Source organism: Anolis carolinensis, chromosome 3 (genome assembly GCF_035594765.1).
Source record: "Anolis carolinensis isolate JA03-04 chromosome 3, rAnoCar3.1.pri, whole genome shotgun sequence".
NCBI lineage: Eukaryota > Metazoa > Chordata > Lepidosauria > Squamata > Dactyloidae > Anolis > Anolis carolinensis.
This window is the reverse complement of record NC_085843.1, coordinates 91589899-91605637: the sequence shown is the minus strand read 5'-3', so window position 1 is coordinate 91605637 and position 15739 is coordinate 91589899. Positions and strand designations below refer to the sequence as shown.

Below are 15739 nucleotides of genomic sequence, written 5' to 3'. Positions count from 1 at the left end.
ATCTACTAGTAGACATTTGGTGATTTGCACTTTATTTTTCCCAGAAAAAGACCCAAATAGAGATTTGGCATTGTTCTTTATTGATGCAGAAAAAGCCTTTGACCATGTCAGATGGGATTATTTGGAAAAAGTGCTAGAAAAATTTGAAGTTGGCCACCAATTCAAAAGGGCAGTAGGGGCTATATACACTAATCAAAGAGCAAGGTTAAACATCAATGGTCAACTATCAGATTACATTGACATACAAAAAGGGACCAGACAAGGCTGCCCGTTGTCCCCACTATTATTTATTATGGGTTTGGAAATCTTAAATGTCAGTATAAGAGAAGAGAAGGAAATTACGGGTTTAAAGATCAGTGGCCAAGAACTAAAAATTAGGGCTTACGCAGACGATATAGTCTGTATCCTAACTAACCCACTACAAAGTATTAAAAAGTATTGGACATTATTCAAAGATATGGTGACATATCAGGATTCATTATAAACAAGTAAAAATCTAAGTTTTTAGTAAAAAATATAGATGCTAAAAGCTGTAAGAAACTGGAGGCCGCAGCAGACTGTGAGGTGATTCCAAAAGTAAAATATTTAGGAATATGGGTCACAAACAAAAATATCAATTTATTCAAGGATAATTATGTCAAAACATGGGAAGACATTAAAAAAGATCTTACTAGATGGCAAACAATCCCACTAACATGGATGGGCAGAATTGCAGTAATAAAGATGATGGTACTCCCCAAAATGCTATTCCTGTTTCAAAATATACCCATTATTAAAGAAATAAAAAAATTTGAGAAATGGAAAAGAGAGATTAAAATTTTATTTGGGCAGGAAAAAGAGGGAGGATAGCATTCCGAAATTTAATTGACAATAAAGAAAGAGGGGGGCTAAGCTTACCCGATCTAAGGACCTATTACAAGGCTGCAGCACTGTCCTGGATGAAGGAATGGATAAAATTAGAAAATAAGACCCTGTTAGATTTGGAAGGATATGAATTAAGATTTGGCTGGCACGCATATGTGTGGTATAATGGAGACAAATTAAAGACTTTAATAAACATATAATTAGAGGGGGATTATTAGACATTTGGAAAAATACAGGAAAGGTTTTGAACCGAAAACTCCCCTTTGGCTGAGGCCACTAGAAGCAGTTACAAGACCAGCCTTAAGCGTAGAAACAAGAACATATAAAGAATACCTTATTAGAGAAAATGAAGAGTGGAAATTAAAGGGGCAGGAGGAATTGGAGATTAATGATTGGTTTCGATATCACAAATTGCATGAAAGATATAAAAAAGATATGAGGGTAGGTTTCGCAACTAAAAAAATCAGAACTGGAAAGAATATGGGAAAAGGGAAACAAAGGGTTAATCTCCAGATTATACAAATACATATTAAGTTACAATATGAAGGATAACACAGTCAAGACAGTAATGATATCCTGGGCCAAGGACCTAGGTAGGCCAATAGAATTGGATTGCTGGGAGTACCTATGGAACAAATAATTCAAATTCACAATATCTAGATCAATTAGGGAGAATCAATATAAAATGTTTTATAGATGTTACATCACCCCAGCATCCATATGTGGTGAACTTGTGCAACCATGCAGGCATTTTGGAACAAGGTAATTAAAGAGACAAATAAAATGCTACATAATAAGATTTTAAAAAGCCCAGGATTGTGTCTATTAGGTTTACATAGAGAAAACAATAACCAAAAGGACCAAGAAATATACCAATATAGCTTTGCCGCAGCAAGATTGACCATAGCCAAATACTGGAAAGGAGAAAAAGGTTTAACTGAAAAGGATTGGAGGGAAAGTATGCGGGAATATATGCTAATGGCCAAACTTACCAATAATAGGAGGAACAAAAGTAATGAGGACTTTTTAGAAACATGGAAGTTGGCCATAGCATATCTGAATAGAGTGTCAGTTATATAGAGGAGTTCCATTAGGAATTTAGGGTTACTATTAACAAGGATAGATAAATTGGCTTAAAGGCTTCATAGTGCTTCAGGGTTGGAAGTCATGGTGAAGGGTGCATGGATGGAGAAGGGGTTTTATTTTGTGTGGGATAGGGGTTTTGGGTGCGTGTAGGGTCTGTTGTGTGCAACACGTTTGTATGTCTTTGTTTGAATGTTAGGGTGAACTCTTATATTCAATTTCTTTTAAAAAATGAGTAGAAATCTAGATTGAAAATAGTGGATAACATGTAGAAAGAGCAATTCTATATGCCTTGAATTACTGATAATAATATGTACTTAATGTTAGAATTAACCGGTTGATTGACTAATGTAGATATGCATGTATATTTCAAAAGGATTGTTATTTGACTTTATCTGCTATAATTTGCTGTTTTGTTATGTAACATATCATTAATAGTTTACCCACCCAAAAAAAAATCACTTCTGCTACTTCTAATGCTTAAATCTTTTCTAGGGTAGGTGTATTGAAATCTACTAGTAGACATTTGGTGATTTGCACTTTATTTTTCCCATCTGATTTTTAACAGTTGTAACCACTAAAGGATGTTAGAGTTGTTCATCTAACATCCCAAGCAGACAGAGTTTAGGTTTCATTTCAAATTTGACTTTTAACAATTTCTTCTAAAATCATATGTATTTGTGGCCAGTATTTCTGGGCCTTTTTACATAATCACCACGTATAATAAAAAGTGCCAACCTTTCTCTGCATTTCCAACAATCACTAGAACTATTATTATACATCTTAGCCATTCTTTTTGGTGTCTGGTACGATCTAGATATCATTTTATAAAACATTTACTTCAAGTCATTACTCAGTATAAATTTCAAACTCTTTGTCCAGCCCTTTCTCATTGTTCCATTTTAATTGTTTACCAAATTTTGTGCTCATTTAACCATAAAATCTTTCACTTGTTCCTCTTTAATTTCATATTTTAACCATTTATTCAACTTAGAAATTAAGTTTTCATCTCCAAAGTCCAAAACGGTTTCAAGTTCAGTTTTGTCAATAACAAATCCAAATAAGTTTTTATCTATTTTAAATCATTCCACTATTTGTCTGAGGGGAAACCATTGTTTTGGGAAGTTTTTGAACAGTAGTTCCTTTCTCATCTTTATTCTATACTGATCATTATCCAACACCCACAAGTCTTTATAAATCAGCAATTTCTCTTTCAAGGCAATTTTACTTCTAAACAGAGCTTCATTTTGAGAGCACAATGACTCAAAATCTAACCAAACTCTAACCATGTTATCATACCAGGGCTTTAAAGTAGGCAGCCCTGCATTTCTGCCACCTGCAGAATTCTGGGAAATGTAGTTTAGGGTGGGACCTTTTGAATTCTCAGCTGCAGAGGTCCTCACCTTCTCAAAATACATGTCTCAGAATTCTGCAGGAGGCAGAAATGCGAGGCTGCCTGCTTTAAAGCCTTGGTGTAATAACGTTGAAATAGATCCCGCAAGCCTGAATTTACCCACCTGTTATAGACTACAATTTTGTTGAAGTGAAGGACAAGTTCTCTGGAGCAGTCTGAACCTGCCCATCATTTTCAAGTTCTGTTACATAGTTTTCATCCATAAATATTTTCCTCTGTTCATGGTTATACTGGTTTTAGTCAGAGCAGCACAACTCAAACAGAAGTGACAATCATGCAGCAGAAATGGCATGCAATACTACAAACAGCATAAGGATTTCAATCCTTAGGTTTGCTAAAGCTCAGCAATTTGTCCTGGGACAATTATTTTATTTTGGCTTCAAACAACATCTTAAGTCCACTTTGTCATGTGTCTTTTTCAGTCTTCCCTCCTTTTTTGTACCCTAATCTTCAAGTTACTATTCATAGCCATGGCTGCCTGCAGATACCATGAGTGATAAGGCAGTTATTTATGGTTTCATACCATTTACTCTTTCAGATGGTCATTCCATTCATGCCCTGTTCTGTTGAAAAAGGTTTTCCTTTCCCCCACACTATGTATATTACCTGAAAGTGCACCTCCTTCCTAAGCAAATTGCCTATATCTGGGGAAATGTAGAGCTTTACAGCCCAGGCAGTCCCCGAGTTACAAACATATGATTTACAAGCAACTCGTAGTTAAGAACAGGTTGAGACAACAGGAAATGAGAGAAATCTCCTTCTTGGAAGGGAAATTCACTCCTTAAAGGGTTATCATGGGGAAAGTGTGTCTCAACTCAGGCTTTATCACTAATCCTTGTTTCCACAACAAGCCAAATTTTTCAAAATCCAGTTATCACGGGGACAGAAAATGAGGTGCAATCTTCTGAACAAGGGCACAGATAGCAAAACAAACACCACAGGGGTGTTAACCCTTCCCTATGCTATCAAAAACTTTAAAATCTATATTTTTGGCTGGAGTTGCACTTAAAAAGTACCTGTTCCGACTTACAATCAAATTAAACTTAAGAACAAACCCACAGACCATATTCTGTTTATAACTTGGGAAATGTGTTAAGTTAATTTTTTGGGGGGTAGGGGTGTCATCTCTGTTCTACTAGCTATTTTATCTGGTCTGTGTTATGAACATGTACAATTCATTTCATGAAGTGAAACTGAATATGAATCTACACCTGATTCATTGTCATTTTAAAAAATGTAGAAAGCTAGGTATTCCAGGTACTAAAGCTACCATTCTGCCCTGTACCTATGTCTGTCCTGGGGTCTACCACTTTAAGCTTTTCTCAGAGTCTCAGACAATAAATAATACACATGTGTTGTACTCATTGTGAAAAGGCAATTGTATTTGCATGCCTCTTCAGCCTTAAATCTCCATGGAGAGGAGAAACAGAAAAATGTATTGTACTGAATAACTTTTATGAATGTGATGATTTAGTCTGTTGCCCACAAATCAACAGGAAAAAGGACTCCAAAGTATACTTGAATTCAATGACTTTAGTCAAAAATTGAACATGAAAAAGCATGACTTAAAAACAGAAGTGAAGAATTAACATTTGTTTCGAAACCACAGTTTGGGACTAAGCTATAAGCAATTTGGAGAAAAGAATCCCTGGCAAATTTACTTTACTGAGTTTGATACTTTGGAAAAATGATCCAGAAAGGGGTGCAAGTAAAGCATGTAGTACTGGGCACAAAGTATGTGTAGATATTTCACATTGTTGCTCAAAGTTTATCAACAAGACTTCAGAATTATATCTCAAAATCTAATTTCATGTGACTTTAAGGATTTTTAATTTTTAAAAAAGAACTAGATATCTAATACAGGCTGACCCCAAGTTTCAAACAGATTTGTCCTTAAGTTGAATGTGTATGTAAGTCAGAACAGGCACATTTTTACGTGTAACTCCAGCTAAATATATGTGTATATTAGTTTTTGATAGCATAGGGAAGAGTTAACACTCATGTGGTATTTGCTTTGCTCTTTGTGCCCAGAATATTTCATCTCACTTTCAGTCCCTGTGATAAGTGGATTTTGAAAATTTTGGCTTGTTGTGGAAACAAGGATTGGTGATAAAGCTTCCACGGACACACCTTTTCCACATGATAACTCTTTCAGGAGTGAACTTCCCTTCCAAGAGATAGATTTCTCTCATTTCTTGTTGTCTTACCCCCATTCTTAAATATGAGTCATTTGTAAGTCAGATTTTTTGTAATTCAGGGACTGCCTGTACAAATAAAAACACATATGTACACACATGTTATTATGTTCAAAAGGCACAAAAAAAAGTATGAACGAGAACTAAATAGTTTCTCCTAATTTTATTGGTATTTTCTAATTTTGTTTATAAAATAAATGTATTTAATTTAGCATAAAGTAATCAAATGCATACATTTTCTTTAAAATGAGATAAATATAATGTATAATTATATTAAGGGTGTTCACAAATATCAGCTTTGGGGAATACAGCTTTCTCATATATTATAAATTAGCCTCACTTTTAGGTATAAGAATAAATTGGCAACACACAGTTAAATAATAGCTGAAATATATTAATCATCTTAACAAACTCAACCTGTTGGTGTTACTGATGTATAAAAGCAATTTTACTAACCATAAATATTTAGATTTCTCATACATTAAAATTGTAATGCATTTATATTTTATTTTATGTTAAATGTATTCAAAATGAATTTAAATGCAATTAACATCACAGCAATAAAATATCAATTAATATAATAAAATATGTATTTAAAACATTTAAAAATGTGTTCTCATTAAAATATCATTTTATAGGTTTTTTTTAATCATTGTTCAGGTTGAGTATCCCTTATCTGCAGTGCTTAAGACTACAAGTAAAGATTTTTTGGGATTTCAATTTTTTTTTTAGAATGCCTACATAGTGAGATATTTTGGAGATGGGACTTGAATGTAAGCATGAAATTCATCCAAGTTCCATATACAACTTGTGCAAATTGCCCAAAGGTAATTTTATACAATAATTGAAATAATTGTATAAAACAACAGTTAACAAACAAAGTGTGTGTACATTAAACAGTTAAAGAGCAAAAAGGTCACTCTCTCAGCCACTCATGTGGATAAGTTCTTATTTTGTATTATTTTGGATTTTGGAATTCAGGATAAGGGATGTATAGTGCCTACGTACTCTGTTGTAGTTGGATTTCCTGTAACATCTAATGCCTTTAATCAAATATTTCTTTGAAATTAGTTTACAACTTTGAAGCTTCACTGCCTTGCCTATCATACAGATCTTCTTTTCAACTGCACAGAACTTTGGGAATGTCATTGGCCTTGACATCAGGCTGCTATGTACAGCCCAAGAAACCATGCCAGCTATGATATCTTTACAAACAGAATGTGAACTTCATGATCTTTAAGTGTGCTGTTCCACAATGTTCAACATTGGAAGCCAACAGACTGTGTGAAAATAATTCTAAATTTGTCCTCTCCTCAAAACAACTCTACTTTGCTTTATTGAGAATATTTTCCTATTAAATGTAGACTGGATGTAGACTCTCTTGAAACCTACATTGCCTACATTGGAGCACCAGGGAAGCATCCAATAATATTTTCAAAGTATTTCTTAGATTTCTTTTTAATAAAATATTATTTTGAGAGATAAAAAGCAGAAATAGTCTGTGATTTGCTATTTTTATACCGAAGTATACAGATCAGGAAAAATTCAGTGACTTAGCAAGTTCATTCAAGGGTACAATCAAGTCCATGGCAGAATAAAAACCAATGTACAGGTGTTTAAGCTCTATTGATTTCAATAAGAGAGTTTACCATGTGATTACGGCTCTCATATTGAAATCAATGTGACTTCAAAGTAATTTGGCCTACAATGCGACTGTAATATTTATTTAAAGGTAGCAGGTGATCTTGTCCTTTCATACTGTGGCTTTTCATTTAGATAAACTGTTGAGAGTAATTGCTTCCAATCATTACCCTCATGGATAGAAATGAAAACAAATGCAGTGTGAATATTTAATTGGTCAGCCACATTTTTGGCAGCTACAGGTAGGCTAGACAGTAACATCTTGTGTAATTAAATTCATGAATCAGGCTTCTTTCAGAGTAAATTGCTTTTGATATAGATTTTAACCTGTATTATGTTTTTAATCCTTCACTTAATTCTTCAAAAAAAGAACAGCTAAGGAAAAGTTCCAAATTCAAGAGAAAAACAACCTTGACTTAGTTTAATAGTCCTGACCGAATTCTTCTTCAGAATAAATTTATTATATATTGTCTCCAATTCAGTAGCTAGAAAGATTTCTCTATGAACAAAGTGGAAAATAAAATAGATTTTTGAGGAACACATATGTATAACAAACTATTACCCCAAATTCATTTTCCTCATGTATTCAGCATATATATTCACTCCCGAATACATCTGTAAGAACATAATGCGATTACCATATCACATGAATCATGTTAGTCAAAATACATCTAAGCTGTTGTTGGTTCATCAGAGTCATAAAGATAAAATGGATCTGAAATAACCATGTAGTGTTCTTGTGAAGCTCAGTATCTGACTACCTTATTGGACATGTATAACTCACTAAGGTAAAGGTAAAGGTTTTCCCCTGACGTTAAGTCCAGTCATGACCGACTCTGGGGGTTGGTGCTCATCTCCATTTCTAAGCCGAAGAGCCGACGTTGTCCGTAGACACCTCCAAGGTCATGTGGCCGGCATGACTGCATGGAGCACCATTACCTTCCCGCTGGAGCGGTACCTATTTATCTACTTACATTTGCATGTTTTCGAACTGCTAGGTTGGCAGGAGCTGGGGCTAACAGCGGGCACTCATTCCGCTCCCGGGATTTGAACCTGGGACCTTTTGGTCCGCAAGTTCAGCAGCTCAGCACTTTAACACACTGCGCCACCACCAGGGGCCCTGTATAACTCACTAGTGCTGTATATTCTAGCAGAAAATTAATTCTGACTACATTTTTAAATGAGATTTTGGATTAAATAGAGTTATTGTTAATCCCAGTTACATTTGACAATCCCAGTCCATTGGACCTATGCAACTGTTGTTTTAATAAGTGCCATTTATTTAAGGGGTCTCCCTATATGGGACACAGGGTGCATCTACATTGTAGAATTCATGCAGTTTGATACTACTTCAACTGCCATGGCTCAGTGCTATGGAATCCTGGGAGTTGTGGTCATACAAAGTCTTTAGCCTTTGCTGCCAAAGAGTGCTGGTGCCTCACCAAACTACAGACCCCATATTCCATAGCATTGAGCCAGGGCAGTTAAAGTGGTGTCAAACTGAATTAAGCCTTCAGTATACATGAATGGATTTACAACGGATTGGTATCAACACCTAAAAACAACGACCTATTCAGCTAACCCTAAAGATATTGTTAGATGTATCCAGGAGCTACTCTAAGAAGACCTTATAGAGATGTTATATTAATTACTGAACTATCTTTTTCCACGCTCCAGCAACACTTGAGAACACTATCAAGAGGGCAGTAAATTCTGCTTATTTTTCATTTATAATAATAATATAATAATAATTTTATTCTTATATCCTGCCCCATCTCCCCAGAGGGACTCGGGGCGGCTTACATGGGGCCATGCCCAGACACGACAGCACAAATCAGATAAAACATTAAACCGAGCAGTAAAACTTCAACATGATTAAAAACAGTCATAAAAGTCAATATACACAATAATATTAAGATCCCGATTTGGGTCAAAAGATCCAGGCCAAGGTGCAAAGCAATATCAAGTTATCAGGGAGGGATAATTATACAGCAGGTGTAATACTTAAAGTGGTGAATGAATCCTAAAAACAATCCAGAGGGTCTACTGCTTAATAGGTAAATAACATGATCCCACAAGGAACAGTCAACAAAGGCCTTCTGGAATAGCCAAGTTTTCAGGCTCTTCCTGAAAGAAAGTAGGGTAGGGGCCTGCCTAATCTCCCTGGGGAGCGATTTCCACAGCCGGGGGGCCACGGCGGAGAAGGCCCTCTCCCTCGTCCCCACCAACCGCAACTGCGAAGTTGGTGGAAGCGAGAGGAGGGCCTCCCCCGACGAGCGAAGAGGTTGTGCGGGTTCATAGGGGGAAATGCGGTCTCGAAGGTAGGTGGGTCCCAAACCGTTAAGGGCTTTGTAGGTGATAACCTGCACCTTGAATTGGGCTCGGAAAATAAATGGCAGCCAGTGGAGCTCTTTAAACAGCGGCGTTGAGTGCACCCTGTAATCTGCCCCAGTTAGAAACCTGGCTGCCGATCGTTGTACTAGTTGTAGTTTCTGAGCCGTCTTCAAGGGCAGCCCCACGTAGAGCGCATTGCAGTAATCCATGGACCACCATGGTCAGATCTGACTTCTCGAGGTATGGTCGCAGCTGGCGCACAAGTTTTAGTTGTGCAAAGGCCCTCCCAGCGACGGCCGACACCTGGGCCTCAAGTGTCAGCGCAGAGTCCAGGAGAACCCCCAAGCTGTGGACCTGCGCCTTCAGGGGGAGTGCGACCCCGTCAAGCACAGGTTGCCACCCAATACCCCGATCAGACGTACGACTGACCTGGAGGACCTCTGTTTTGTCAGGATTGAGCTTCAGCTTGTTCACCCTCATCCAGGCCAATACAGCGGCCAGACACTGGTCCAGTATCCGAGGGGCTTCCTTGGAATTAGGTGGAAAGGAGTAGTAGAGTTGGGTGTCATCCGCGTAGAGATGGCACCGCACTCCAAAACTCCGGATGACCTCACCCAGCGGTTTCATGTAGATATTAAAAAGCATGGGGGACAAAATGGAACCTTGCGGGACCCCACAGGTCAATGGCCAGGGGTCCGAGCAGGTGTCCCCCAGCTTCACCAACTGGGAACGGCCCTCTAGGAAGGACTGGAGCCACTGCAATGCAGTGCCCCCAAGGCCCATCCCAGAGAGCCGTCCCAGAAGGATACCATGGTCGATGGTATCGAAAGCCGCTGAGATGTCCAAGAGAACCAGCAGGGTCACACTCCCCCTTTCCAGCTCTCTGCGGAGGTCATCCACCAAGGCGACCAAAGCCGTCTCAGTACTGTAGCCAGGTCTGAAACCAGACTGCGATTGGTCCAGAAAATCCGTATCTTCCAAGAATCCCTGGAGCTGGGAAGCAACTCGATTTGACAAGATTGATATCAAACTAGAGACTACAACAGCTTTATGTTAAGGCTTATGTGAAGGGTTGCCTTATTGTATATCTGCATGTTAAAGAACTGTTTATTTGACTCGATTCAATACTGAGACAGCAACTTTGATTGTTATCAAGTCAACTATAAGACTTTGTTTGGTTTTTATTTCTATTTGACAATATTGGCACTTAAACCATAAATAGGAATAGTTTTTCCATAATACCTTTGCAAGTGTTGCTAAATGTATTCCTTTGTGTTAAAGAACTACACTAATGTATTGGATGAGAATACAAATAGTGGATACCTTGAGTAAAGTATTCATTGCAATATATACTACTACTAAACGTAAGAGATTCCATAGGGACGGGGCTATGATCTACCACTGTTTCTAGCCAAACCCAGTTTATATTGATGTTAAATACCACACCACAATTCTCTTCGTTTGCAGCTTGTATAACAAGTGCCACTAAAAGTTGTTTATATAGAAGATAATATTACATCACCTACAGTACTTACATACTATATACCATACTTTCCTTTTTTTTACATTTCTCTGTAGATTATAGACACCTGCGTTTTTGAGGCAATAGTGGGGGGTCAATGGGACAGAAAGAAGCCCTGTGTACCAGGTATTTGAAGTAATGGCTATCCACTGCTCCTGGCACACAGGGCCTACTCACATCTTCCCCATAATGACTAGAATTGTGGGGAATGAAGGCAATAGCTCAGTTATTTTGTAATGAAGACATAAATCAGCTTTATTGGAACTAGGATGATGAAGTGTGGTTGATGGATATCATAGGTCAGACCATTTGAAAAGAAGTGTAACATCAGTCATTGGTATATTCTCCTACCTCAGTGTTTTACACTCTGGAGCATGGCCTGAAGTTTGTAAACTGCTTGTTTTTCATGCTTATTTATCTACACTGAAGGGAAGATAATGAATAGAGAAGAGTCAGCATTACTGTATACGATAAATAATTATAATTCAATTCATTTATACACATCTGTCTGTTCCCAGAATATATGGTAGAAACATTTAACTGTGCTATATTTACCATGCTGAGAGAAGGAAAGCTCCTGTCATATTTCTCTGAATAGAATTGTCATTGGGGATTGCCTTGAGGCAGAACCTGGCCAAAGTCTTGGGTTTGAGAAAAGAGTATTAATAGCTCTGGATATTCAGCTGATGTCATTATGGGAACCAGTTATTTGACTGGTTTTTTTTCTGGATACATAACCATATTGGGTGATTGAATAAGAAGGTCATAGCGGGCTATCTTTTCTTCCTCTTAAAAAGATGTAATCCAGGGGAGGGAGCCTATAATTTTTGAATCACAGAGCTGTGATGACAAGTTCTGGAACCTAAAAGAAAGATATTTTTTTAGAAATTTTATTAATATCATGCCTTGTTTTTAATATGGGACCCATTGAAAACTTGAATTTAAACGAAGTATAGCTAAAGCAATATATGATATGAATGGTAAAAAAAATCAAAAGAAACAATCCAATTAAAAATGTTGAAATGCATTCAGAGAAAAGTAAAGATAAAAATATAGCACGCTCATTAAAATATGTGTCTGCCACCACCAAGGAAAAGCCAATGAAAGAATGTCAGAACCTTGCTAGTGAGAAGGCTCTCTCATGTGGCCTCACATAGATAGGCTTATGTGAGTACTGAGCAACAGATTTTTTTCTTCCATTTGAAAGACTCTAAAACAGTTCATATAGGAAAATACAGGATTATATGGCAGTGTAAATCTACCCTGCCTCTAAGAAATATAGCAACTGTTAAAGTAATGTCAAGCTGCATTAATTCTACAGTCCTTAGCTGGAGTGCAATACTGGGATACTGGGGTATTGTGTGGTTTCTGGGCTGTATGGCTGTGTTCTAGCATTTTCTCCTGAAATTTTCCCTACTTCTGTGGCTAACATCTTCAGAGGATCATACTGGAACAATACTCGGATAGAAGGGTTACACAATCCACCCTCTCTAATCACGGGTTCCACTTCCATGGATTCAACCAACCACAGCTCATTTTTTTTAATCCCAGAAGCAAACCTTGATTTTACCCTGCACTATGCTGATGTGTGGGCATCCCCTGCTGTAGTCCATTTCACAGATCTCCAGGCTCTCTCTGACACTCTGGCCATTTTATATAGGCATGCCATGTTATTATGCTATTATATATAATGGGACTTGAGCGTCCACATATTTGATAAGCACACAAAATCCTGGATTCAAATCTTAGTAGATAATAATACTATGTTCTCCCATCCTATTGAAGATATCAAGGATAGTGCACACAAGGAATTGCTTTACTCTGGCTATACAAGTATTTCATAGTGCAACACATGACATTTGAAGCATCCCTATTGTGAAATAGTTGCTGCCTGTCCAGTGGTTTATTTTTTTATTTAGCACTTGACTCTCTTGTCCCTCCTATCCTCACAAATTCTGATTAATTTTTGTACATCTGCTACCATAGTGGCATATCCTGCCTACTTGTCTGTTGCTAGTGATGGCTCCCTGCCTTTGCTAGTTAATTGCTTATAAAATGACATGATGGGAGCACAGTGGCTAAATGAGCAAGATGTATCTTATTTAATAATAGATTGATAGAATTGTTTCATACCAGAAGTGAAATCATGCTTACAAGTTTTTCCCCTAGACAGAATACATTGTAAAGCTTTCCCTAAAGCGGTAAACAAGTCTTGATTGTAGATCTTACAAAATTAAGATGGGACATCAATATTTTAAAGAAAATAAGTGTTAGAGACTGAGGTGAAACTCCTCATTTTCCAGGTGAACAGAGCTTAAACCCTGCTTGCATCTGTATTCTTATCCTTGAAGCATGGTTTCCAGTTTCTCTCCATTATAAATATTACCCTACATTTCATATATACACCAAATATTACTGAATAATATTATCACTAAAATTGTTACTCTTTCAACTCATAAATTTTCCTGTGGGAGCGATTACACTGAAGGAGCTGTGGAAAGATCAGGATGAAATCTGCATCTAACTGTGTGCATGTAAAACAATGTGAGTCATGTACTAGTCAGAACTCTTAGCGGTAATTAAATCCCATATTTCTCACTTTTCCTTTTAAACTGCAATTGAGCTTACAGTTCCAGTACATTTTCTCCAACAGGGGACAAGTTCACCTGGAGAAAGGTTATTGTTGGGAGGTTGAGGTTGCCAAGGCACCAACAGGAAATGATGCTGTGGTTTCAGCTGTCCTTATCTTGGGGTTGTGCTACTGTTCAATGAAGATATAGTGAAAACAGTACTGCTAATGCTACACAACACTTACGCATCCCTGGGGCTTAGGCCCCAGCATGATGCAATAGTTTTAATTTAAAATAAAAATTTAAAAAAGAAAAAAAGAAAAGGAAATGATGCTGTGGTTATTCTCATAAAAGGTGAAAGGGCTGAGCAATTACATAAGGAACCAGGGAGAAATTTATTTGTTTCTAAAACAAAATTGTTCTAATTGACACATTCTGAACCAAAGCATGAATCGGAGTTCATTTATCCTTCACTCTTCATATACTTCACTTTTCCTGAAGTTTTGGGTCAAATTACATGTATAAAAGTGTGTTTTTTAAGTAAAAAAGGGCATTCAGAAAAATTGTCTCCTTGTGATACAGGAAATATTCTGCGTATCTTCAGAGGCTAGGGCCTAATTTATGAAGAAAATGCCATAATTCCTAAGGAAAGTGGTCCATACATTTATAACTGTCTAAAGAGATAATCACATTGATCTTTTTCCCTGCCATAGAACACTTCATCTACATTAAAAGGATGAAGAGGCAAGGAGCCCATCACATGACATTTGCTTACTTTCAGCCTTTGTCTTCGAAATGTACATGAAGTGTACTGAAAGGAGGGAGCTCAGAACACAGTGAATAATCATGGTTAATGCCAAAAAACATGATGGAATCTGACAAATTAACCTGTGTTGAATTGTTTCAGTGACATGGAGGAATTCCTCACCACGTTGCTTCCACTGCATTTTCTCTATAATAGTAAGCTAGTCTCAAATTGTGCTCATGCTAGCTTTTTAAAATGACACTGGTCTAATGGAGAGAAGAAAAGCCTAGCAGGAGGGGATCATGGCAAAGTATAATTACGCCTGTCTGATAAAGGGAAGGAAGGCACAGAAAAAACTTATCAAGCCAAAAGGGTTTTAAATTTCCTTGCTCCTGCCCCCACAAATGGGATGAGGTCCATAGTAATCTTGGTTCTTGATATTGAAATTTTCCCTGAGGATTCTCCATGTAATGGTTTGAACGCAGGCAGAGCCGGCCCTAGGTATTTTTCAAATGTAGGCAAACAGAATTTTGGCACCCCCCCAAAAACAATCACTGAAAAATAAAAGCATTGGATAAGCGAAAATGTTGGATAATAAGGAGGGATTAAGGAAAAGCCTATTAAACATCAAATTACATTAAGATTTTACAAATTAAGCACCAAAACATCATGTTTTACAACAAATCAACAGAAAAAGCAGTCTCAACTGTGCCCCCGTATGTTTGGCACCCGAAGCGACCGCTTAATTCGCCTCATTGTTGGACCGGCTCTGAACGCAGGCAACAACTGGGAAAAAATGGGGAAAACTGAAGAGGGAAACACTTGTGATGGGAAGACAGAACTTGAAATGGGATAATTGGGGATCAAAAGGTACTGTTCCCTTCACTAGACAGAGGGTCCCCCACACTTCTCATGGTCCATGTGATGAGATCATATATACAATATGGGTATTCTGGAAACCCTGCTATTTAATCTGAAGTCATGCAACAACCTGCAGCTATCTAGTAAATATGACTTCTTCACTCCAAATGTTCCTAGAGTACTCTTAAGGGTCCAGGGTCCATTTTTCCTCTTTGATGACCTGCCAGGAATTGGACCAGTCCCCAAAACAAAAACAAAAAAACGGAAGTTGCCAGGAGCTGTGAACAAAACATGGGATTGGTGGCTAGCTCTGTCTTGCTTTGATAAAGAACCACTATTCCTGATTCATGGTGATCCTAGGGCCAATGTATTGGGTGGTTTCTTGGCAATATTTGTTCAGAATGGGTGGGGATATCATTGCTTTCCTCCAAGTTTGAGAGAGTGTGACTTCCCTAAGATCACCTAATAAAATTCCATGGCCAGTATCTTCCAAAGTCCAATATTATCGGA

General features: G+C 37.5%; 1 protein-coding gene and 1 non-coding gene across 5 annotated transcripts in view; both read left to right on the top strand.

Annotated features, from left to right (window-relative positions):
* The window catches only part of il1rapl1 (interleukin 1 receptor accessory protein like 1), a 1149188-nt gene that overhangs the window by 758082 nt on the left and 375367 nt on the right, over nt 1–15739 (top strand). The gene's annotated exons all lie outside the window — the stretch shown is intronic.
* On the top strand, nt 13789–13913 carry LOC134298173 (U4atac minor spliceosomal RNA). Its single transcript, XR_010005122.1, has one exon. It is a non-coding gene; the product is annotated as a U4atac minor spliceosomal RNA (small nuclear RNA).